The following is a 24,044-nucleotide window of genomic DNA, read 5'->3' on the forward strand; positions in this document are numbered from 1 at the left end:
CTCAGGTTTAGACTCATCCTTCGGAACTGAAGGCCTAAAATATGTAAATCTGCACCGACTCCTGCTCCGCCACCAAAATCTCCCACAGTGCCATCCATTACTGAAGCTACCAAAACTCGTACGGCACCGACCTTATCATCGGTACCGATGACTCTCTCGGCACCAACAATAGTCTCTGCAAGTATTCCAGTAACTTCTTCCCCTGTAAAGCAAATTACTAGTCAACAGACCACAGTGCCAAAGGTTGAGAGTACACACAGGACTAGGTACTCCCCATCTGTAGACCCTTTCTTGGGTCAGCAATAAAGTCCATTTATTGAAAGGCCAGAATTGCCCTCAGGGATGTCCGTCTGTTCCACCCGGAGCCTTTCAGAGGTAGATGTAGTCAGACTGGTGCATCAGCTGTTGGCAGCCAGAGGCCTCTCTCCCATCCAGAGCCAAGGGTTATTCTCCCAGGACACCCACTTATCTATTCTCCTTCAACCTCCCTGCAGGTCTTGAAGCCCACTACTTTGATGTTCATGCTGCCAGCTACTTCGGTATCAGTGGTGGATCTCACCTTGGGTCCGGAACTGACTCTCTGGTTTGTGGCTTGCTTGGAGCCAACCCACCCATGGGACTTTGATTTGGCTGCTGGCTCTGGGATCCCTGGATCAGCTCTGATTTTTTCCATGGAGCTGTCTACAGTTCCTGGTGCCCTGGCAGTTACAACTCCTCTCATGGCTCCTACTCTGGGAGGGGGCTTGCCGGAGTGGGATGTGACCCTGGCTCCGAAGTTGTCTTTCTTGGTTCCGGGCTCCTGTCCCTGTTCGGACAGGCCTACTTCCCAGATTATGGAGAGAGCCCTTGCCTCAGCAGGCTCACAGTTGGCACCATCCCCATCGGAGTGTCACATTTATGTATCCTCTGGCTTGCAGCAGTCACAATCTGCTACCTTGGAACAGAATGGGAACAAGAGCAGCAAGATACCCTATTGCAGGGTCCCCCATCTTTGGAATCCTCCTCAGACTTTTTCCTGAAGGAGCCACCCTGTAAGAGATTGTGCAAGAGGAAGCACCTGGAATCTTCAGAAGAATCGGTCGATGAGGATACAGATTTTGGTGAAGGGGAGGGGTCCCCTTGGTCACCCCCTAAAGATGCCTCCTCCTGAGACATCCTGCAAATTCTGAAACAGCGGGGTGATTGGAAGCCTACAAACCCATCCTCTGAGGAATCTGTTTTCTTGCAGGCACTTCATGCCTGGCCTTCTAATTCTTGGGTTACCCCACCTGCTAATGAACTGATCAAACTCATTCTGCAGCATGCGTGGAAGGCTGCTGATACCGTAGAGCCAATTCTCTGGAGACTGGACAAAACTCTTTCAGCACTAGAGGACCAGCCCCACTGATCGAAGGGTCTAGCAGTGGATGTCATTATGGTGTGGCGGCTGCCACAAAAAAGGAACTCGCTGAGGAGAGTCCAGCTGTCCATCCTCCAAACTGAGAGTCCCTGACAATGGACAGATTTGGGAAGCAGGTCTTTGCTTCATCGATTTTTGACATACGGTCCTTGAATTTTCTGGCACACTTCACGTGACTCCAAAGGGATCTGATAACTGAGCTTTCGGAGACCATAGCGGGAGCAGTGTCTGATGAGGTCCAGGATAAGGTTACCTCCCAGCATGCCACCCTAGAGTTGATCTCCAACTCTGCCATGTTGCTTATTGTACATACAGCCAAAGGAATGTCCAAGGCAGCAGGTACAGGCATTGCAATTAGGTTCCATGCCTGAATGGGCTTATGTGACTTTGCGTACCCCTTCAAGTCTTCCTTTATCAACGCTCCTGTTGATGCTACTTCGTAATGTGGCCTAAAAGTTAGAGACACATTAGACAAGTGTGAGAAGGACAGAAAGACCCTTTCTGCTGTAGGCATGCATTTTTCCGCTCCTCAATGACCTTACTCCATGAATCAGAAGAGTGGAAAGATGTGGTTCAGAAATTCCCAAGGCCCTTTTTGGGACATGTGAGTATTCCTCCCAGGGCAGAGGGGGGAACTCTTTGGGAAGATGCCCCTCCTGTGGCAGAGGGGGCCTGCGCAACCAGGGTTCCAGGGATTCTTTTTCTGGATAACCCTGCCAGTGCTCCTTAGTGGTGGCCCAATTGCTTGCCTCTGGAAACAGTTGGTTGAAGATTCTCTCTGTACACTTCAGCCTGGCACACAATAACATCAGATTCCTGGGTGCAGAGAATAATTACCAGCGGTTACCATATCCCCTTCAGTCTTTATCCCAGACCACAAAGGTGAATCCCCGATGTTCCACCCAGTCAGAGGGATGTAGCAACACTAGAAATTCAAAAGCTGCTTCAAAAAAAGTCATCCAGACAGTTCCACCAGACCAAATAGGATCCTACCTCAGTGTTGTGAACAAATTTGTACAACAGACAAAATTCCAGACGGTCACTGTTCAGTCTGTCCTTCCTTTTCAGGAGAAAGATGATTAAATGTGCTCCATAGATCTTCAGGATGAGTATTACCACATAAAAATGGGCAAACACTCCAGAAGATACCTCCACTTCCAGCTAGGAACCAGTCATTACCAATTTTAAGCACTGCCCTTTGGCCTCATCACAGGCCCCAGGGTGTTCACCAAATGCATGGCAGTGGTAGCAGCTCACTTAAGGCTACAGGGATTCCATGTGTTTCCAAATTTAGACAACTGACTCCTCATCGCCCCCACTAGGCATCTGCTGCTTTCTGCATTGGACTCCATTCTAAGGCTTACGGAGTTCATAGGCATCTCAATAAACAGGGAAAAGTCAAAATTATCCCCCACACAAGACATAGGATGCATCGGAGCAAGACTAAACACAAAATCCTGCCTGGCTGCTCTTCCACTTCACAGACTGGTGAAAAAAGTCAAAAGTATGCACTGTGAAGCAGTAGGAAACACTTTCAGTCAGCCAAAAAATTCAGTCCAAGCTGTTTTTATTCTTCCAACTTACACTGTGAAACAGTAGGAAACACTACCAGTCAGCCAAACTCTTCAGTCTAAGCTGGTTTTATTCTTCCAACATACAAAAACACAGATTGAGCGCTTTCATCCCCTGAAACTGGGGACTTCATCAAAGGTTGAGGTCACAACTTCAAGTGATAGTCTCTCAAGACAAAATTCTGGCTCGTCTAGTCTTAAAGCTCTTTGGGTCCATGGCAGCAACAATCACCTTAGTTCCCCTGGTGAGGAACTACATGAGGCTGTTTCAGTGGCTCCTGGTGTCACAGTGGTCACTGTTAACCCATCCAGTGTCTCACCCAATCTGCATAACCAACCAATACAAGTAGGATTTATCTTGGTGGATGAAGCCAGAAAACAAATTATGGAGCCGTCCCTTTTCCCCCCTCTCAGCCGAAGGCCGTAGTGACCATGATAGGGTGGGGGGGCATTTTCAGGGAAAGACAGTCCAAGGCACTTGGTCCCCTCAAGAGGCCAATTTGCATATCACCATCCTAGAACTGAGGGCAGTGCTCTTAGCATTGCAAGCATTCTAATCTGCCCTCCCTTCAGGGACAATTGCTATTCAGTCAGACAACATTTCGGTGGTCTGGTTCATTAAACAGAGGGGAACCAGATCCTACCCTCTATGTTGGGAAGAGTTTGGCAATGGGCAATCGCCTCCAACTGCTTCCTGATAGCAATGTGCATTCCGGGGAACTCCAAACTTGATTGTGGACAAACTGAGCAGATGCATTCTCCTGCCCCATGAGTGGTCGCTCAATCCCCATGTAACGATGCAGATCTTTTGTCGATGGGGTCAGCATTGCTGTAATCTGTTTGTCTCTGCCATAAACCGCAAATGCAGCCGCTGCTCTGCCTAGTCCCCCCTCGGAGGGAATCCCCAAGAGATGCTCTTCTCCACGATTGGCCCCCAGGACCTCTTTATCCCTTCCCTCCAGTCCCCTATAATTCCCCAATTTCTGAAGAAAGCCCAACGGTTGAGAAACAAAGTGATTCTCATTGCGCCTATTTGGCCCCGTCAAGTCTGGTTTCCCTTTCTCTGGCCTCACTTAGTTTACTGTCCGTGGATTCTGGATCCACCTCCAGACCTGTTATCTCATATGCAGGGCTTGGCCCATCCCAACCTACAAAATCTCAAGCTGATGGCTTGGTTTCTCCACTTCCAGTAATAGCCAGACAAAATTATTTATCTTCCCCAGTACAAAAGATATTTCTGGCTTCTCATAAACCATCCACCAGAAAACTTTATTTTAGTAAATGGAAGAGATTTGTGTTTGGTCTGATGAAAAGGGTATTGATCCTTTCTCAGCCTCGACTGATGAGGTCTTGGAATACTTTATTGGGAGCCTGTACTTCTACCATTAGAGTTAATTTAGTTGCCATTTCAAATTTCCATAATAGATTCGACGACCAATCCTTGATGTCTAACCATCTTTGCAAAACCTTTTTTAAGGGCACTTTATATTTGAAACCGCCATTCAAAGTGCTCATTGCACCTTCAAATTTAACCTTGGTCTTACAATGTTTGGTCTGTCAGCCTTTTGCGCCAGCAGCCACCTGTGATATTAAGTTTTTATCTTGGAAGACACTATTCCTGGTAGCCATCACTTCGGCTTGAAGAATTTCAGAATTGTAGGCTCTGTGTGTAAAACATCCGTATATAATTTTTCTCAAGGAGAGAGTATCACTCAGAACTAATCCCTCCTTTCTACCTAAAGTAGTGTCAGATTACAATGTTAATGACAGCATAGATTTACCAGTCTTCTTCCCAAATTTCTCAAACAAGGGAGAATATTGCTGACATTTGTTGGATCTACACAATTACATTTTTATTTGGATAGAACAAAACCATTTAGAAAATCAGACCAACTGTATCTATCTTTTTTCAGGTACTAGACTGGGCAAACTATTTTCAAAAGTTACTCTGTCAAAATGGTTGAGAGCTTGCATTACTTTCAATTATAGCCAGAATAAGCTGGATTTATCAATAAAATTTAGGGCACATTCTACCAGATCTGTTTCCACTTCAGTAGCCTTTCATTCTAGAGCTTCTATGGATGACATATGCGCAGCCACAACTTCGGCTACTCCCCATACCTTTATTACTCATTACAAATTGGATACAGTCTCCAGGGGATGAGCATCATTTGGCTCTATGGAGCTCAGGAATATCATTCCCTAGGGCCTCCCAGGGTCTAAAGTAACTAGGGACTCTGTCCCAACAGTCAAGTATGAATGAAGATTGACAACATCAGATAAAGAAGCTATGTTCTTACCACAACGTTCCATCTGTGTTGTCGGTCTTCATTCATTTTTGACATCCCACCCTCCTTCCCCCTCTAAGAGACTCTTGGAGTTTTGGAACTAGTCCTGGGGTTCTAGTAGGGTTATTGCTCAGACAAAGCTTCCATGATTTTCTACTTTATGGGCAAACCTCGATCTGAGGTGAAGGGAAGAGAGGCAGTATGGGTAGCCTTGGCTTGAGAGTTTTCTGACTTGCGAGAGTTTGATGTAATGGCTAAGTCGGTTCCAAGGATCGAAACCAAACCCAACAGTCAAAAATGAATGAAGATCAACAACACAGATGGAACGTTATGGTAAGAACATAACTTCTGTTTTTGGGAAGCCAGCCACCAAAGAAAACTACCTCATTGATAAAATACCCCCTAAAAGTTGACAAAGCAGTAAGAGATTTGGAGACTCATGTAGATGGTAACCTAGCTTTCAACCAACATGTGTCTAACTTTGTAAGAAAATCATTCTGTGTCACTCAACTTATATGTAGGTCCAAGGAAGTCATTGTGCCATTGTACTCAGCCATCACCAATCCCATCCTTGAATGCAGTGCTCCTTTCTGTATGTAGCTGACCAGGCACGTACAACAACTGGAGCATCCACAAATGTTCCTCACAACAAGAATGCTGTAAACACAATGTCCTTTGCAGATCACCTGAAAGCCGTATCTATGTTTCATACAGACTGACGAGAGGTGATTTATGCCTGCCACGCAAGGCATCCTCGGATCCCACTCTTATGGACCTTTTGCATATCTGCAAAATGAACAACACCAGAACTACTAGATCTAAGGATTTAAACTTTGCTTGCCACTTCAATAGGACATGTTGGAGGGACAGGTATGTAGTTCAGAGACTCCCCATTCTCTGGAATAGGTTTCCTATCCATGTGAAGCAGAGTCCTTTCCTAACCCTTTTTAAGCACAACCTGAAATCATAAATCCCCCCGCCCCGGTCAAGAGGCAGCCATTGAATCATGCCTTAACTAACTCCTTAAAATAACCTCTAAGGAAAAATAACTTGTGGGTTACATGTTTAGGTTATAAAGGCCCCAGTGGTCGTTAGCCAAGTGTAAACCTATAAAGCTATGAACCTATAAAATGAACCAATGGTTTCTGACATCTCAACGGCTTATTCCTAAGCTGATTACAAATGTTTTGCTCCCATAACACTTACAAATGTCATTAATTTAATCAGGGCAGTTGTAACCAACTGACTTACCTTTTTTAACAGTCCAGCAGTAATTGACATACCTTCATTTGACAAGTACTTGTATTTATACATGGTTTAGAACACATGTACCTTTAGTTCTGTGTAGTCCATTAGTATTGAATTTTTTTAACTTTATTATTCAGAAACATGAACTTATTCTCAGATGTATAGCAGTGCAGGTTCAAATCACACTGAAATAAATAGATGTCATTTATCTGTTCTTTTTAAAATTGCCAGTGTGACTTAGACAAATGAAAGCTGGCACTTTTATACCCGAACTATTGTTTAATTTGTAAATCATCCTTATTGGGTCCTAAGTAAGTAAAATCAAGCGTCATTCTTTTCATTGGGATGAAATCATCTGTTCAGCTCTAAAGACAACTGGAATGTAAATGGAGGCAGGGGATTATTAACAACAAAGTAAAGCAAAATTAACGGCATAACTCATGGAGCTGAATGCAAACACATTTTCAGTATGTATAACAGTAACATAAGGAAGCCAGTGTATTACAGATAGAAACACCTCTGCTTCTCTTTCTTAATGTTGTGGCCAGAGTTAGGCTCATACCTGAAAATGCTGACATCTGAATAAAGCATAAAATGGAGTGCTGTGCAGGTAAGATCTTCAATCCATTGACTGAGATATGAAACTGAGGACCATTCCAAAAATCTTGATGCTGTTTTTTAAGTGTGTTCATGTAACTGAAGGCATTGTTCCCAAAGAGAAATAAGGAAAATTCCCTCATGTCTTGGTCAGGATCCTCTTTCCACAAAACCAGTGCATGCTATTTCAAGGGTTTGTATGGGTTAGGATTAGGTGGAGGAGTCCATCACCCATTTCACTACCACAATTAAGCACTGTATGTATAAAATGCTTTGAGAGAAATGAAGCAATTTTTACATAAGAATGTTTATTCTGCAAAATGGAAGCAAATCTTATGGTACAAGGTTTAAGAAATATTAAGGCAGATAGGAATAATCTTTTCTGTGAGGTACTCACCATAGAAGCATATCTTAAAGGGAGATGTCATTTTTGCAGTAACACATAGTATTTAGGTTTTTGTCAAAAGGCATAAAGAATTTGTTAATTCCTGTGCATTAAGCTGCTTACCATACCATAGGCTGAAATGAGTTCCCACATAAGTCAGTGTTTACCATGATGTAGGCAGGCAATAGTTCCCCATATAAGTCTCTGCATGCCATGCCTTGGGCTAGCATGAGTTTCCACGTGTAAGTCCCTGCTTATCATGCCTTAGGCTGGCATGAGTCTACACGTATAAGTCCCTACTTACCATGCCTTAAGCTGGCTTGAGTTTCCATATACAAGTTACTTCCACTGCTCAGTTATTTATAGACAGAAAGTTGCATACTGTATAAGTGTATTATCTTTGTAAATAGACAGGTAATGGCTATCTAAGAGACACTGTAAATCTGATGTTATCCATGGATGTGTGGTGATAATTACACTGTAGCATTTCACAAAATATAGTAAAAGTAGGCATAAACATTTCTGAAAGGCAGCTGCAGCTCTTCTGTCTCCCTTTGAAACAGCTGTTTCATACATATTTAAATCCAGAGCTGTTTTTCATTTCTTCAATAATAACTGTTTTTTTTTTTCCATTTCTCTAATAATAGCTAAATTAGAATATGATGTCACTTTCTGGAATATGCAGTACAAAATATAGAGCTTTGAGATTTAAAGAGTCTGAGGGAGGTTTATAATCTGTATAGTGAGTGTAAAGAAATCAGTGTATAGGTTAATGTAAAAAATGTAAGTCTGTGTACGCTAAGCTGCAGGATTTTGGAGGGGACCTGTTTTTAACCTACAGTGGATATAAAAAGAGTACACACCACTTTTAAAATGCCATGTTTTTGTGATATTAAAAAATGAGACCACAATAAATAATTTCTAAATTGTTTCCACCTTTAATGTAACCTATAACCTGTACAATTCAATTGAAAAACAAACAAACAAATCTATTAGAAGAAAAATATGCAGCCATCTTATTGTACGTTTTTAATTACTGCACACCCTTAAACTAATACTTTGTTGAAGCACCTTTTGCTGTAATTACAGCATTCAGTCTTCATGGGTACACACCTGCCATCGATTAAAGAAACTCTGATTAACCCCACATAAAGTTCAGCTCTCCTCGTAGGATTTTCCTGACATTTACTCAGTTGCCTGCTACAGCTAAAGCCATGGTTCGCAGAGAGCTTACAAAGAATCAAAGGGATCTCATTGTTGAAAGATAGGGGACCAAATGGAGAGATGAAAAGTTAGCAAGCAAAGGAGAGTGGTAGTGCTGAAACTTGAATTCCTCCTCATGTCTTGGTGAGTACCTTCAAGAGGTGGACCGTGTTTTTACAAAATCTCACCAAGGCGACACTGCTATATAGACTGTATTTATATAGCATATATCATGGAGAGAAATAGGTTAAAAACTAAAAAAGCTGGGTGCACAAGACCCAGGATAAAAAAGTGCCCAATCCTGGTATGTGCACTGGTGCCAGGACTGGAAAAGATGACAGTGTAGAATCCTCAAAATACGGAAACATTCCTATAGTGGGGCCATGCCAGGCCCAGGGGAGGATGCCCCCCCTGTTGTAGAAGGAAGTAGTGGTCCACAAAAATCACAAAAACTGATAGGCCAAAGAAGAGCCATAAAGACGATAAAGTGGACTATTGAGGATAAGAACGAAATTATGTATTGTTACTATTATGAAAAAAGTCCAGAATTTCCAGACACAAGATATGCAAAACAATTAAGAGAGAAATTAGAGGAAAGAAAAATACCTCCGCTAGAAAAACTGTCAGGAGCTTCAAATGAAAATTTGTGTTCATTGATACAACAGATTTGTGTAAAACAGTATGTAGATCAAGAAACCTTGACCTGTTTGGAAAAAGAAGCATTTGAGGAAGTGTGAAAATATAAACAACAAAACCAAGAGATATTTGAAAAGTATAAAAAAAGAAATATGGACATGGGAAAGAAACAGAGATTTGATATTGTGCGATATTTATGCAAAGGAGAAAGCCAAATTAATCAATATGAAGAAGGCAGCCCCAAAGATATTTGAAGAGAAATACAGGCAAAGGCATCCAGATATGGAAAATTTCACAATAAAAAAGAAACAACATCACAACGATGGAATATGGAAAAGAAAATTAGTAAAGCAGAAGATAAAAATAATAGAAGTTGAAGTTATGGAGTGCCTGCAAAGTGAAGGATTTGGTGTAGAAGGTCTAGCACAGGTTACATCACAGCAGAATGGAGTGAATCCCCAAAGTAGGGAGAAACAGGAAGATCAGGAAACATATGAAGAAGACACATGGACATGGGAAAGAAAAAGAGATTCAGTATGGTGTAATATTTATGGAAAAGAGTAAGCAAAACTAACCAATACAAAAAGAGCTGCACCAAAGATATTTGAAGAGATATACAGGCAAAGGAATCCAGACATGGACAACTTTACAATACAAAATATAAGAAAACAAAGATGAAAAGTAGAAAAGGAGATTAGTAATGGATAAGCTAAAGAAATAAAAACTGAGGTCATGGAGTACCTGCAGAGTTAAGGATTAAGTGTTGGAAATCTAATTCCGAAAGCACCACAACAGAATAGAGTGATGGATATCTAAATTTAGGGGAAATCAGTGGAACAGGAAGCAATTGGTCAGGTGCTTTATAAATATAATTTGGAGCCTTTCACAGGAAACCAGTTTAAGCTAGACAGCAAGGGAAGGAACAGGAAACCGTGGAAACTCTGATCCAGTCGATTTTGAGGAGCGATAGGCCAGTGAGTTTCCATATGAAAGAGCAACGGTTGGCACGGGATGAAGTTGAAGAGAATGTACCACAGGAAGATATTATAGAATCTTCTATAGAATTCCCACAGGAATTGGAAAACAAGGGAAGTTTGGAAGAAAATGAGTTGAGAAGAGTTGCTTGATTTAATAGACATAGACAGATATATCAAGATCAATGAAAGAAATAGACTGCAGAAGGTTAATAAAACCCAAAAAGTCAGAAATTTGATAAAACAAATGAACACAGTAATTAGGACTTTTCATAGAGACCCATGTGATATAACAGAAGTGAATAGGATATATTACTGTGCAGCTAAATTAATAACTGATAAAGTTCTACCACAAGAACACTGGGAAGTGAGGCAAAAGAATGGGAGAAATTGAATACCATCATGGAAATATGGAATAGAGAAACTATAAAGCAGTTAAGACAAGAAGGGTCACTGTTAGAAGATTATAGAAGAGGGAATAAATCAATAAAAATACTAAGAAAAGTAGATGCGATAAAAGCAATGCACAGTATTAGACCAGACCAGGCTCTATCATTCACTGTTGCAAATAAACTAAAAATTTCAGCACAGGCAGAAAGACTTAGAAGATATGAAAATAAATATAAAAAAGTTCAAAATGAGCAATTTATTGATGATCCAAAAAAGTTTTATAGAGAATTGGGAAATAAGGTAAAATGAACTGAAAGACCGCCAAAAAAGAAAAAATAGATACATTTTGGAGAAGTATCTATGAAGATCCTTTGGAACATAACAAACCTAATACTTTAATTTACCTTAACATACTGTGTTCATTCACATTCCTAAATTTCCTGGTTATATCTTACACTCTTACCTACTATGAAAACCTAAGTCTAACAGGCTACCTTACATCATCAAAGCAAACTAACCCTACTCTCCTCCCAACCTCAATACCATATCCTACCCTGTCATCATCATCCCCATACCTTCCTCCCCAGTTTCACCAAATAAACCACAACAAATACTACAAAACCAGAAGGCTCTACCTCACCTACTCGAAATACGCAGAAAGATTTCCCTCCCCTCTCCTGCTCTTACTGGTTCATGGGGACATACATCCCAACCCTGGCCCTAACAACTCCTTTCCACTTACCCCCACAGACCAAAATACTAAAGCCATGAAATCCCCTTTTTTACCCAACTCTCTTACAGTTGCTCACCTAAATATTCGTAGTATAACAAATAAAATTACCCAGCTCCATGCCCTAATTGACTTCTACTTATTTGACATTCTCTGCCTAACAGAAACCTGGCTTAAACCAGCAATCAAAGACAATGAAATTACCCCACCTGGTTACAGTATCTTAAGACTCGATCGACCAAACAAAAAAGGTGGAGGAGTTGCCATACTTTATAAATCTGAATTACAAATTAGCCTGATAGACTACCGACCTCCCTCTCCTACAAATGCTGAACTCCTTTGCTCCAAACTTCAGATTAATAAGAACAAAGCAATGTATATTATGTGTTGCTACATCCCTCCCGGGAAAAATATAAATACACTTGAAAATATCCTTAGCTGGCTCTCTTCTACCATCCCACAAGAAATTATCTTCTTAGGTGATCTCAATATTGACTGGAACTCCTGCTGTTCCACTAAACCCACCTCTCTCATAAACCTCTACATGTTCCAACAAATCATAAACTTCCCTACAAGAATACATAAACCTACCAAGAAGCAGAGTATTCTTGATTGGATACTTGTTAATAACAATCCCCATGCATATAAAACAGGTATACTCCCTGACAATATTAGTGACCACCTCCCTACATACATTTCCAAACAAAAATATAGTAGTCCTATGCAGTCAATATATCGAACTATACGCAGTAAGAAAAACTTTAGCCTTCCCAACTTCCTCCTAGAACTTAAAGCTTGCAACTGGGCACCTCTCAAAGACCTTCCTCTTGAAGAGGCAGTCACTTATTTCAATAATAAATTCCTCCAAATTCTGGACAGCCATGCCCCATCTCGCCAAATTAAAATAAGGTCCAAAGCAGCTCCATGGCTTTCCAAAGAAACCAAGCAAAAAATGATACTAAGAAACAAACTTTGGGCAAAATGGAGAACCACAAAAAAAACCCACTGACCACCAACATTTCAAACACCTTAGAAATACCACAAAGAAACATATACTCCTTGACAAAAAAAGCTTCAACTTTAAATTTCAACAAAACCCCCAACAGAACCCTCAAAAATTTTGGTCTGGAATCAAGAAACTCTTATACCCTGGAAACTCCAAAACACCCACCCCTGCCAACCTAACTCAGACCCCTCCTAAAAAAATTGCTGACATCATAAATAACTTCTTCTCAGAAACAGTCACCTCTCTTGCCAACACCTTAACTCCACCAACAACCCTTGAACTCAACCCTCCTAATAATAAAATACCCTCTTTAAAGTTGAACACAGTATCCACAGCCTTCATTCACAACCAACTCCAAAAACTTAAACCTTGTACCCCCTCAGCAGACAAACTGCCAGCAGAGTATCTGCAGCTAGCTGCAAAGGTACTAGCATTCCCAGTCTCCATCTTAATAAACAGAACCATAACCAAATCCACTATTCCATCTCTCTGGAAAATCTCCCATATCATCCCCTTACATAAAGGGGGAAATACAACTGAACTTTCAAACTACCGTCCTATAGCCCTACTCTCTCCTCTAGCTAAAATCATGGAACGATGTGTCCACCAACAACTTCTAGAACACCTTCTCCATAATAATCTACTTGCTGACTCACAGCACGGCTTTAGACCATTCCATAGTACCACCACTGCCCTTCTCTTCTTTACAGACACCATCAACAAAAATCGCAACAATAATCTATATTCATCTGCATTATTTCTTGACCTCTCAAAAGCATTCGATATGGTAAATCACCATCTCCTGATTGATATGCTTAAATACCTTTCTCTTGACACAATGGCTATTCTGTGGTTCAACTCCTACCTGTCAAATAGACAACAAGCAGTACTCTGGGATGGTCATTTATCCTCCCAGCTCCCAGTCTCCATTGGAGTCCCACAAGGCTCTATTCTAGGTCCCCTCCTCTTCTCCATCTTTATTAATAATCTGAATACCTCTCTCCCATCCTCCACTTGCATTCAGTATGCAGATGACTCTACACTCATCTGCACTGCAATGTCTCCTGCTGAACTACATTCATGTACCCAAAATGTTTTTACTGCAGCAGAAAATTGGTTCAAACACATCTGTCTCCTCCTTAATCCTAAAAAGACTAAGTTACTATTGATTACTCCAACTTATAAGTCCATCCCAATTTCCTTTACTATTGTCTCTAACAATGGCACAATTATATCACCTGACAGCACTACAAAACTGCTTGGTGTGACAATAGATAATCAACTAAACTTTGATGCTCACATCAATTTAACTATAAAAACAGTTAACAAAAAATAGGTGCACTCTATAGACTTAAACAATTTCTCACACCAGAGACTAGGATATCTTTAGCTCAAACACATCTCATCTCAACACTACTGTATGCCTCTCCAACCTTTATTAACCTATCAAAAACAAACCTATCAAAACTAGCCTCATCCTACCACAACATTGTCAGGTTTGCTACAGGTGCCCCATATCGGACTCATCATTGCTTAAATCTCAGACAGCTAGGTTGGCTTGAACTGCAAAATCTCATTCTACTCCAACAACTGACTATTACCCACAGGATACTCCATTTCCCTTCTAATACACCTATTCTTAGTACTCTTATTTCCCCCTATAAAAATCTCTCTAACCTACGCTCAGCTAGTAAACTTCTAGTAGCCACATGTAAATCTCAGAACAAAGCAGGTGACTCCCTTTTCTCAAATGCTGTGGGTACACACTGGAACAAGCTCACTAGTGAACTTACTACCTTGACCTCAACACCCCTCTTCAAGAAACATTTAAAGACCCACCTCAAATCACATTGGCTCTGCCCTTGCTCTTCCCCTGACTGACTCTCGTTCTCTACTTCCACATCTTTCCACCTCTTTTCCAAACACCTCTATCTGCACTGTACAAACCCATCATATAGATAAGTAGTACTTCTCCTTCTCTCACTCTGCCTTGTCTCCATCTAGCTGATACCACTCCTCCCACCACTTCAATTTCTTTTTTCCCTTGACTCTATTCAGCTTGTGACTTCCTCTTTCTTATGATTTTACCTCCTATTACAACTACTTACTTTGCTTATGTTTAAAAAAAAAAAAAAAAAAAAAAAATTTTTATTCTGTATTATAATACTGCTCATATTGCTGTGTGTTTTTGTTACACTGATTGCTTTTCTGTTGTTCTGTATTCTAATTAGTTACTAACTCCTGCTTAGTAGTTTTAGTTAAACTCTTGTACATATTTTTTTTTTCTTAAGTTTGTTACCATAGACTGTTACAGTGGAGCTTTTCTCCTCGGGCCTCTACTGAAAATGGACATGTATCCGGTTAGACTAGCCCGGTCAACAAATGTAAAATAAATAAAATAAAAAAGATGCTAAATGGATAGAAGAAGTTAAAGAAAGAATAAGAGGTTCAAAGATACAGAATATGAAATGGGATGAAGTAACAGCCAGAGAGATTGAAACAAAGTTAAGAAAAGCCTTTAATTGGAAAACCCCAGGCCTAGATGCAGTACCTAATTTTTGGCTGAAAGTATTAACGTTTGCATGAAGATTTGCCATGAGTAAGAACTATTTATATGGGCACCCGAACAGACACCGGCCTGGTTAACAATAGTAAAAACAATGCTCCTACTTAAGAGTGAACCTGCAAGCTACCCTAAAAATTATAGACCAATAACTTGCCTTCTGACAATGTATAAACTATACACGGGAATTGATGCTGACAGAGTTTATAGTCATTTAGAAGAAAACTCAATTATGGCAGTAGAACAAAAGGGCAATAAAAGAAAGTCATATGGAACAAAGGATAATGTGTTGTTAAATAAAGTCATAGTGGAGAACTGTAAAAAGGGGAAGAATCTAAGTATGGCATGGATTGACTACAAAAAAGCATTTGATAGTATCACACATTCATGGACAAAAGAGTGCTTAAAAATGTATAAGATACACCCTACACTGATCGACTACATTACAGTGACCATGAAAGAGTGGCAGACCACTTTGCAATTAAGCCATGTGGTAGAAAGATACCCAGCAATGTGGAAGAAAGATACCCGGACAATTCCAATAGTAGTAGGAACAATGAGTCTTATAAAAAATAATCTACAATCATATTTAGATATGTTACCAATCCATGTAACTCCATACAAATTGCAGGAGGAGTCATTAGTAGGCACATTGTGAGTGCTCCAAAGAGCACTTTTGGCCGACATCAAAGATTGAAACAATCCTAATTTCATGAACTTTAATCGTACTTTGACTTAGGAATGGGGTCCATTCAAGTCATGGTATTAGAAATCCAAAAGACTTGGAGAAATTTAAAAGATTGACAGGTATCAGTCAGGAGAAGGGTACAAAAAAATGTCCAGAGCATTGGATATACCATGGAACACAGTGAAGACAGTCATCGAAAAGTGGAGAAAATATGGGACAACAGTGAAGTTGCAAAGAACTGGACGTCCCTCCAAAACTGATGAAAAGACAAGACGAAGACAGGTCAGGGAGGCTGCCAAGAGACTTACAGCAACACTGAAGGAGCTGCAGGAATTTCTGGCAAGTACTGGTTGTGTACTACATGTGATAACAATCTCCCATATCCTCCATATCGCTGGCCTATGGGGTAGCGTTGCAAGAAAAACATCCATGGCCAGCTAAAATTTGCAAAACAGTACATCAAGTCTCCTAAAAGAATGTGGGATAATATGTTATGGTCTGATGAGACCAAGTTTGAACTTTTTGGCCACAATTCCAAAAGGTACATTTGGCACAAAAACGACACTTTCCATCACCAAAAGAGCACCATCACCACGGTGAAGCATTGTGGTGGCAGTATCATGTTTTGTGGTTGCTTTTCTTCAGCTGGAACTGAGGCTTTAGTCAAGGTGGAGGGAATTAGGAACATTTCCAAATACCAGTCACTTTTGGCCCAAAACCTTCAGGCATCTGCTAGAAAGCTGAAGATGAAGAGGAATTTCATCTTTTGACGTGACAATGACCCCAAGTATACATCCAAATTAACAAAATAATGGCTTCACCAGAAGAAAATTAAAGTTTTGGAATGGTCCAGTCAGAGCCCAGAACTAAATCCAATAGAAATCTGTGGGGTCACCTGAAGAGAGCTGTGCAGAAGAGATTCCCTCACAATCTGACAGATTTGGAGCACTTTTGCAAGGGAGTGTGGGCAAATATTGCCAAGTCAAGATGTGCCATGTTGATAGACTCCTACCCAAGAAGACTGAATGCTGTAATTAAATCAAAAGGTGCTAAAACAAAGTATTAGTTTAAGGGTGTGCACACCTATGCAACCAGCTTATTGTATGTTTTTTTATTTTTTATATTTTTTCCCCTAACAGATTTGTTTGTTTTTCAGTTGAATTGTACAGGTCGCATTAAAGGTGGAAAAAGTTTTGGAATGATTTGTTGTGGTCTCATTTTTTATATCACAAAAAACTGGCATTTTAACACGGGTGTGTACACTTTTTATATCTACTGTGCATAGTCTTATTGATATATTTCTGAATAAGAAGTTCACAGTATATAAAAAGAGATAATTTTCATAAACTTGAGTTGAGTTTCTGCAACAAAACATTGAGAAAGCTTTTTACTAAATCAGTGTACCACATCTGTACTTTTTCTTGGTCACCTGTGAACTCCCTTGCATCTTCACTCAGTCAGGCTAAGTCTATCCCTCTTGTTAGCTTAAGAGCAGTGGTTGGGAAATAATGGATTTTATCCTGAAGATAAGATAGCTGCTTTTTTGAAAGATAGCACTCTCCAGGACAATAATGCTGTCAGTCAAACCTGATGCTATTTTATGAGTGGGTTACAGGAGTAACTTCACTGGGGAGCACTGAAATATGGAGAGTACCTGGGTTTCATCAAGGCCTTTGATTTGTTTTTGCAGAGAAAGCTGCTACAAAAGCTGGAAGAGTTGGGATTAGGACTACTAACTTAAAGTGTTACATGACCGACTGGTATGATACACAAAAGTGTGGTTAGGGGAGCAATTTCTAGGCATAAAGAAAGTGATGGATGGACTCCTTGGGTTCTGTACTCTTTTTGTGGGTTCATTTCAGGTATATTTGGGGGAGAGAACAAGATAAGTGTCTTTGATGAAAATGCAGAGGTAGGGGCAGCAGTACAGGATGGAGGGAAGACAAACCAGTTGGTCAGAAAGGTGGTAGTTGAGGTTTACTCCAGAAAATGCAGGCCTGGTCCGTAGCAACCCTGGTGTGAATTATTAGCTGGGGGATGTAGAGTGTATGGTAGCTGCTCAGGAAAAGGGTCTAAATGTGCTGAGTACACCTGGACTGGACTACCAGGAGCAGAGTGATGGGGCAGTAGTAACAGCAGATGGAATGTTGGTGTGTGTCATTAGGGAGATAGACCCCACAAGCAATGGGATAATAATCCTGCTCTGTCAGACCAGTCTTTTTTAAGTGCTGTGTGTGGGACTAGATGCTGTGCAGTGAGCGAGATCTCATGTTAATGGGACAGCTCTTCTAGCCTGAGACCAAAAGAGACAGAGCAGAGGAGCGACAGCTCTTCTTACCCCCAGACAGCAAGAAACAGAGCAGAGAAGTTACAGGTTTTATCACTGTAGAACAGAAAAGACGAAATAGTGAAGGAACAGCTATTCTTACTAAAGACTGAACAGAGGAGCTACATCTCTTCTCACCCCAAACCAGAAGAGACAGAGCAGCATGATATTGATACAGAGGTGATGAAGTTGTGTCAGGAAAATGTGAAAGGGTCATGCTGAACAGGAAGGAGACGGCATAGTTAAGAGACTGTAACTTTAACTTCTCTCTGGATTGATAAAAGGGTGTCTTCACAGAGATGGTGGACCAATAGAATACACTACCAAAATGGATGGGCATAGAGAGGTACCCCATTGTTTTTCAAGAGGGAATGGGCGATGGGGAAAACATCAGCAACAGACAGGTATGGAGAAGAGGAAGTGTACTGAGTGCAACTAAAGGACAGTCTAGAGCTGTATATTGCCTTTTTACCATAAAACTATAGTAATCTTGTGCAGTTGTATAAGTTCACACTGGGAGTCTCAACACTAGCACCAATCAAAAGGAATAGAGTTGAATTCCATACTGTAGAAGGCAACATAACATGCCTACTGATACATGGAAGCAGTATACTTTGCTGCTGCAGCAGTAAGGAATTTGAACATCTACTGCTATGTGTGTGTTCAATTTACACCACTGTAGTTTTGCATGCACACGACACACATTATAGTATGCATTATCACATGATATGTGATTTTTACTTGTACATGATAGACATTACTGTATGGAAGTGTTTTGTATTTCATGTGCATAGGTCACATGTCTTGCTACTCAGATTATACCATACATTAAATATTTATAGTTAAGTACAGTACATTACTGTTTCTACCCAACAACTATGGACATTTCCTGTTATATGTCATTGTAACAGTAAATTATATGATCATATTATGTGTGTTAGCACTGACATAAGATGAAACCCCTTCGCAAGTAATATGGGGTTGGGAGGGTGGCCTAATGGTTAAGGTGTTTGTCTTGCATACACAAGGTGCAGGGTTTGAGTATCACAAGGGATAATTAGCTAGGCTTAAAATGCCTCACAAGGGCAGTTAGCTTAGTACTAATCTATGAACCTATAATACTTATGGGTTCTATGAACCTATATGCTAACCATAAACCAATTTCATATATAATCACATTTCTTTCCAGTCATGCAGAAATGTACACTTTTTTGCACAACAAATGTGCAAATACAGCTTTTCATCTCTGATTTTGCAGTGATTACAGTACATATTTTTAGGATCATACCCCAGGTGTAGAACTCTGATGAAAATGTGTAGCAACAAATGCTGTTTTAGGCCTTAGAGTTACATACATACTCATACTGCCATGTTGAGCGTCACTACCTGAGAGGCAGGAAATGAGAATATTATTTAGTGTCATGTTTTCATTCTGAACATCAAAAACATATCTCAAAGGAAAGAATAGCCCATCATGCCCTGCATGGGAAAATCTGACACGTGTTTAATGAGATGCATTGTGTTCCTTCCCCAGTAATTTGCCAGTGAGTCATTACTGAAATGTGGCACCTTGTCAAGCACTTCCTGTCTCAGGAAACTGAAATGTGGATACCCCATTTAGCAGCAGACAGTGGTGCAAGAAATATGTAAACCTAATGAGCAGTGATCCAAAATAGCTGTAGTGCCTGTGTGAGAGGGAGACTCAACATCTTCTACAAGAACATAGTGGATATATGTGGATTAATATTTACACATTTGTCTCAGTATTGTGTAAGTGTTGTGATGAGTAAAATTCATATTCATTATATTTTGTTTACAGATAAGGAGTCAAGAGCAGAACATATACATTCCTATGAAGCCAGATAACCCAGATTGTACAGGACACAGTGTGAGTAAATATCCAGAATGTATAGTAATGTAACTGTGGGGGTAAATGCATAACGTATAGTAATGTAACTGTGGTGGTAAATGTGCAATGTATAATAATGTAACTGTGGTGGTGAATGCATTCTGTATAGTAATGTAACTGTGGTGGTAAAGCATAACATATAGTAATGTAACTGTGGTGGTATATGCATAACATATAGTAATGTAACTGTAGTGGTAAATGCATAACACATAGTAATGTAACTGTGGTGGTAAATGTATAATGCATAGTAATGTAACTGTAATGTTATATACTTCTCTTTTCATCTTGCTGATACTGTGATGGTTCATGTGTAGTGTCTGTAATGGTGTGTGTCATGACACAGCATGGGCACATATTCAGGCAGTCTATTTGCCAGTTCATTAGGAAGTCTGCAGTGGATGTGCAGTGGTGTATTGTAGCAGTACATGGTCACTTATGTGGACAGTCCAGCTGTCATTTCCATGAGTGTGGTGCAGCAGTATACCGTGCTCTGTTGTGCAGCTTCATGAGCACACAGTTAAGCTACAGCATGTAGGATGGGTGCATCTGGTGCACTGTGGTCTGCCTGGCACTAGATGGGTATGCAGGCTCATAGACAATTCTGTGGGAGTGGTATTTCAAATTTGGTGTCATAACTGGGTAGAACAGTCAACAGTTCTGTGGGAGATGTGCATCAGATAAACTGTGATGTCTCACAATGCTACATGAGCACACATGGGCAGTCTGGTCTATATTTATGTGAAAGGGGTTAATCAGATGCAATGTGATGCATCATAATGCTGTATCAGTACACATGGCAGTTCTTTTCACACTTTTATAATATAGTTGAATCAAAAGTAATGTGTCATATTGCTGCATATGGGCATTAAATGTACATGTTTGGATATGGAATTTCATGACAGCATGCTGAAGACAGAGTAGGTTCACTGTATGTTTCACTTACATGTAACTAAGTTGCCTAATACCTGTCATTTTGATATCAGGGTATAACAAAAAGCAAATGTTTGCAAACTAAAAAGGAAATCCAAACCAAAGAGAAAAAACACAGATAAACCATTCAGTGGAAACTACAAGAAAGAACCAACCAAGTTACTGTCTTCACTGTGTAATACCTTAAACCACCTGTAGTGGAGGCCTATAAAATATGTGAGAATCACCACTTAAGGGCATACCATTGATCTAATGTTGTCAATCTTCATTAATTCTTGACTGATGGGTTCGGTTCCGAACCGACCCGGCCATTGTACAAAGTTCGCGCCAGCCAAAAACACTTGACCTAAGGCTCTACTCATACTGCCCCTCTTGCCATTACCCCAGATCTTGTTGCCACGTACAACTTTGTATGCATCAGACATTGCTCTCAGCTAAGTGCTCAAATTTTTTGATATTTCTGTATCATTCTACCTTTTGCTAATTTTTTTTCCTGATAATTACTATTCCCTAGTTTCCTTGTTGTTGTGCGAGTGGTTCTATATCAAGCTTTTACCTCAAGGTAGCTATCACCCTCTCTCTCTCTCTTTTACCATCATTGGTATTAGGCCTCTCCTTCCCACTTACCATTGGTAATTCTTTGATACCATCTCTGGTATCCTTTTTCTCCTTTCTTCTTCTTCTTACCCATTTGAGTAGTCTTTATATACCATAATTGGTATAAAAAAGGCCTTTCTCTTGCCTCCCCTTTTCTTTTTGAGTGAGTGAATGTATGTGTGTGTGTGTGTGTGTGTGTGTGTGTGTGTGTGTGTGTGTGTGTGTGTGTGTGTATCAGTGTGGGCGTGCCTTGTACTTGACTAGTTAAAATGGTAGAAAAGCAGAAAGGAACCTCCGGGTTCAAGCAATGTAAAGACTGTGGCAGAAAGATGCCCATTTCGGTTGGGCATCTTTCTTGTGTGTGTATTGTTTAGGTGTTCCTCATATGGAAATTCAACCTGCATGTGAACTCTGTAAGGGCTTTAATGCCAAAACTCTTGTAGAGAAACGTAATAAATTGATACTTAAGGATTTGCCGAAATGTCCTTTTGGTGAAGTTCTTTTTGAGGTGGACACTTCAAAATCTCCAAAAAACAATTCAAAAAAATTGAGCCATTTAGTACCATCTTCCGCCAAGGTACATAACTCCAAGACTCAAAAATCTCCAGTTCCGACACCTTCTATGGAGCCGAAAGCAAATGTGTCAACGGCAGCGTTGCCTTCTGCTCCGGCACCAAAACCAACAAAAATCTTCTATGGTGCCATCTTTTGTTGAAAATATCCAGACATCTTCGGTACCAACCATGACTTTGGTGCAGACAACCTCTTCAGCACCAATAATTGCCACTATCACTGTTTTCGTCCCATCTTCACCTACTATCCAGCAGTCTGTGGTGCCAAGAGTTGAGATTATAAGTACTCCCAGGACTAGATATTATCCTTCAATAGACCCCCTTCTTGGGTCAACAGCTGAGTCCATTCGTGGAAAGACCTGAATCTCCTTCGGGAATGTCCGTCTGTTCCTCCAGGAGCCTATTGGAAATGGATGTAGTCAGATTAGTGGATCAGCTCTTGGCAGCCAGAGGCCTTCCTGCTCCCTCTCGGACCTCCCTTTCTTCCAGAGCCGAGGCTTACTCTCGCAGGACTCCTGCATATATTCCTCCTTCAACCTTTCTTCAGGTCTTGGAACCCACTGCTTCGATGCTCTCGGTACCAGCTACCTTGGTACCGATGATGGATCTCACCTCGGTACTGGATCCTACTCTGTGGTCTTCAGTGCCATCTGAGCTGTCATACCCATGGGACCGAGATATGGCTGCCGGTCCCAGGATCCCTGGATCAGCTCTGATTTTTTTCTACAGCAATGTCCGTAGTTCTCGGTACCTTGGTAGTTTTAAGTCCTCTCTCGGCACCTACTCTGGGGGGCAACTCGTCAGAGCAGGGTGTGACCCTGGCTCTGAGGTTGTCTTTCTTGGTTCTGGGCTCCAGTCTCTCTTCAGGTGGGCCTGCCTTCCAGATTATGGAGAGAGCCTTAGCTTCAGCAGGCTCCCAGTTGGTGCCATCCTCATCGGAGTGCCATATTTTTCTTACTTCTGCTTCACAGCCCCCTCAATTTACTACTTCGGGACAGCGGGTACAAGAGCAGCAAGATACCCTAGTGCAGGGGCCCCTCTCTTCGGAGTCCTCTTCAGATGTTCCCCCTGAGGAGCCACCCCGTAAGAGACTGTGTAAGAGGAAGTACTTGGATTCTCCAGAAGAATCAGTCACTGAGGATACAGATTACAATGAAGGGGAAAGGTCCCCTCGGTCACTCCCTGAAGATGTCTCCTTTGGAGACATCATCCTGGAAATATTAAAGAAGAGGGGTGATTGGAAGTCTTCAAACACATCCTCTGAGGAATCTGTTTTCTTGCAAGCTTTTCGTGCCCATCCATCTACTTCTTGGGTGACCCCACCCACTGACGGTCTAATCAAGTTGATCGTTCAGCGTGCGTGGAAGGCTCCTGACACCATAGAACTTATTCCCCACAGACTGGACAACATTCTTTCAGCCGCAGAAGATCAGCCCCATTGGTCTAAAGGTCTAGTAGTGGATATCATGGTGGTGGCATTGGCCACCAAAAAGGAACTCGCCAAAGAGAGTTCAACTGTTCATCCTCCATCCACCAAACCAAAAGTCTCAGATGATGGACAGTTTCAGGAAGCGGGACTTTACATCACTGACCTTTGCTTTTCAGTCCTTGAATTTCTTGGCACACTTTGCTAGACTCCAAAGGGATTTGATAACTGAGCATTCAGACACCCTTGCAGGAGCAGTGTCTGACAAGGTTTGAGATAAGGTTGCCTCTCAACTTGCCACCCTGGAGTCCATCTGTAATTCGTCCATGCAGCTTATTGCACATACAGCTGAAGGAACATCTAGAGCAGTGGGTACAGGCATTACCATTAGGCACCACACCTGGATGCACTTGTGTGATTTTGCGGATGCCTTCAAGTCTTCCATTGTCACCGCTCCTGTTGATGCTACCTCATTGTTTGGCCCAAAAGTTAGACACACATTAACCAGGTGCGAAAAGGACGGGAAGAACCTTTCTGCTGTGGGCGTGCATTTTTCCACTCCACAACGACTTTACTCCAGGAATCAGAGGAGTAGAAAAATGAGGT

At 41.1% G+C, this 24,044-nt stretch overlaps 1 protein-coding gene across 8 annotated transcripts in view; it reads left to right on the top strand.

Moving 5' to 3' along the window:
- The window catches only part of PKNOX2 (PBX/knotted 1 homeobox 2), a 3,468,198-nt gene that overhangs the window by 322,680 nt on the left and 3,121,474 nt on the right, over positions 1 to 24,044 (top strand). For 7 of the 8 annotated variants that reach the window (XM_044081208.1, XM_044081207.1, XM_044081210.1 and 4 more), the window contains exon 2: positions 19,824 to 19,892. The exons of the other annotated variant lie outside the window; for it this stretch is intronic. The gene's annotated coding sequence lies outside the window, so the exon portion shown is untranslated. The remainder of the gene's footprint in view (positions 1 to 19,823; positions 19,893 to 24,044) is intronic. 8 annotated transcript variants of the gene reach the window in all.

This window comes from Protopterus annectens, chromosome 8.part0 (assembly GCF_019279795.1).
Source record: "Protopterus annectens isolate FY-2018-M chromosome 8.part0, PAN1.0, whole genome shotgun sequence".
Lineage (NCBI taxonomy): Eukaryota > Metazoa > Chordata > Ceratodontiformes > Protopteridae > Protopterus > Protopterus annectens.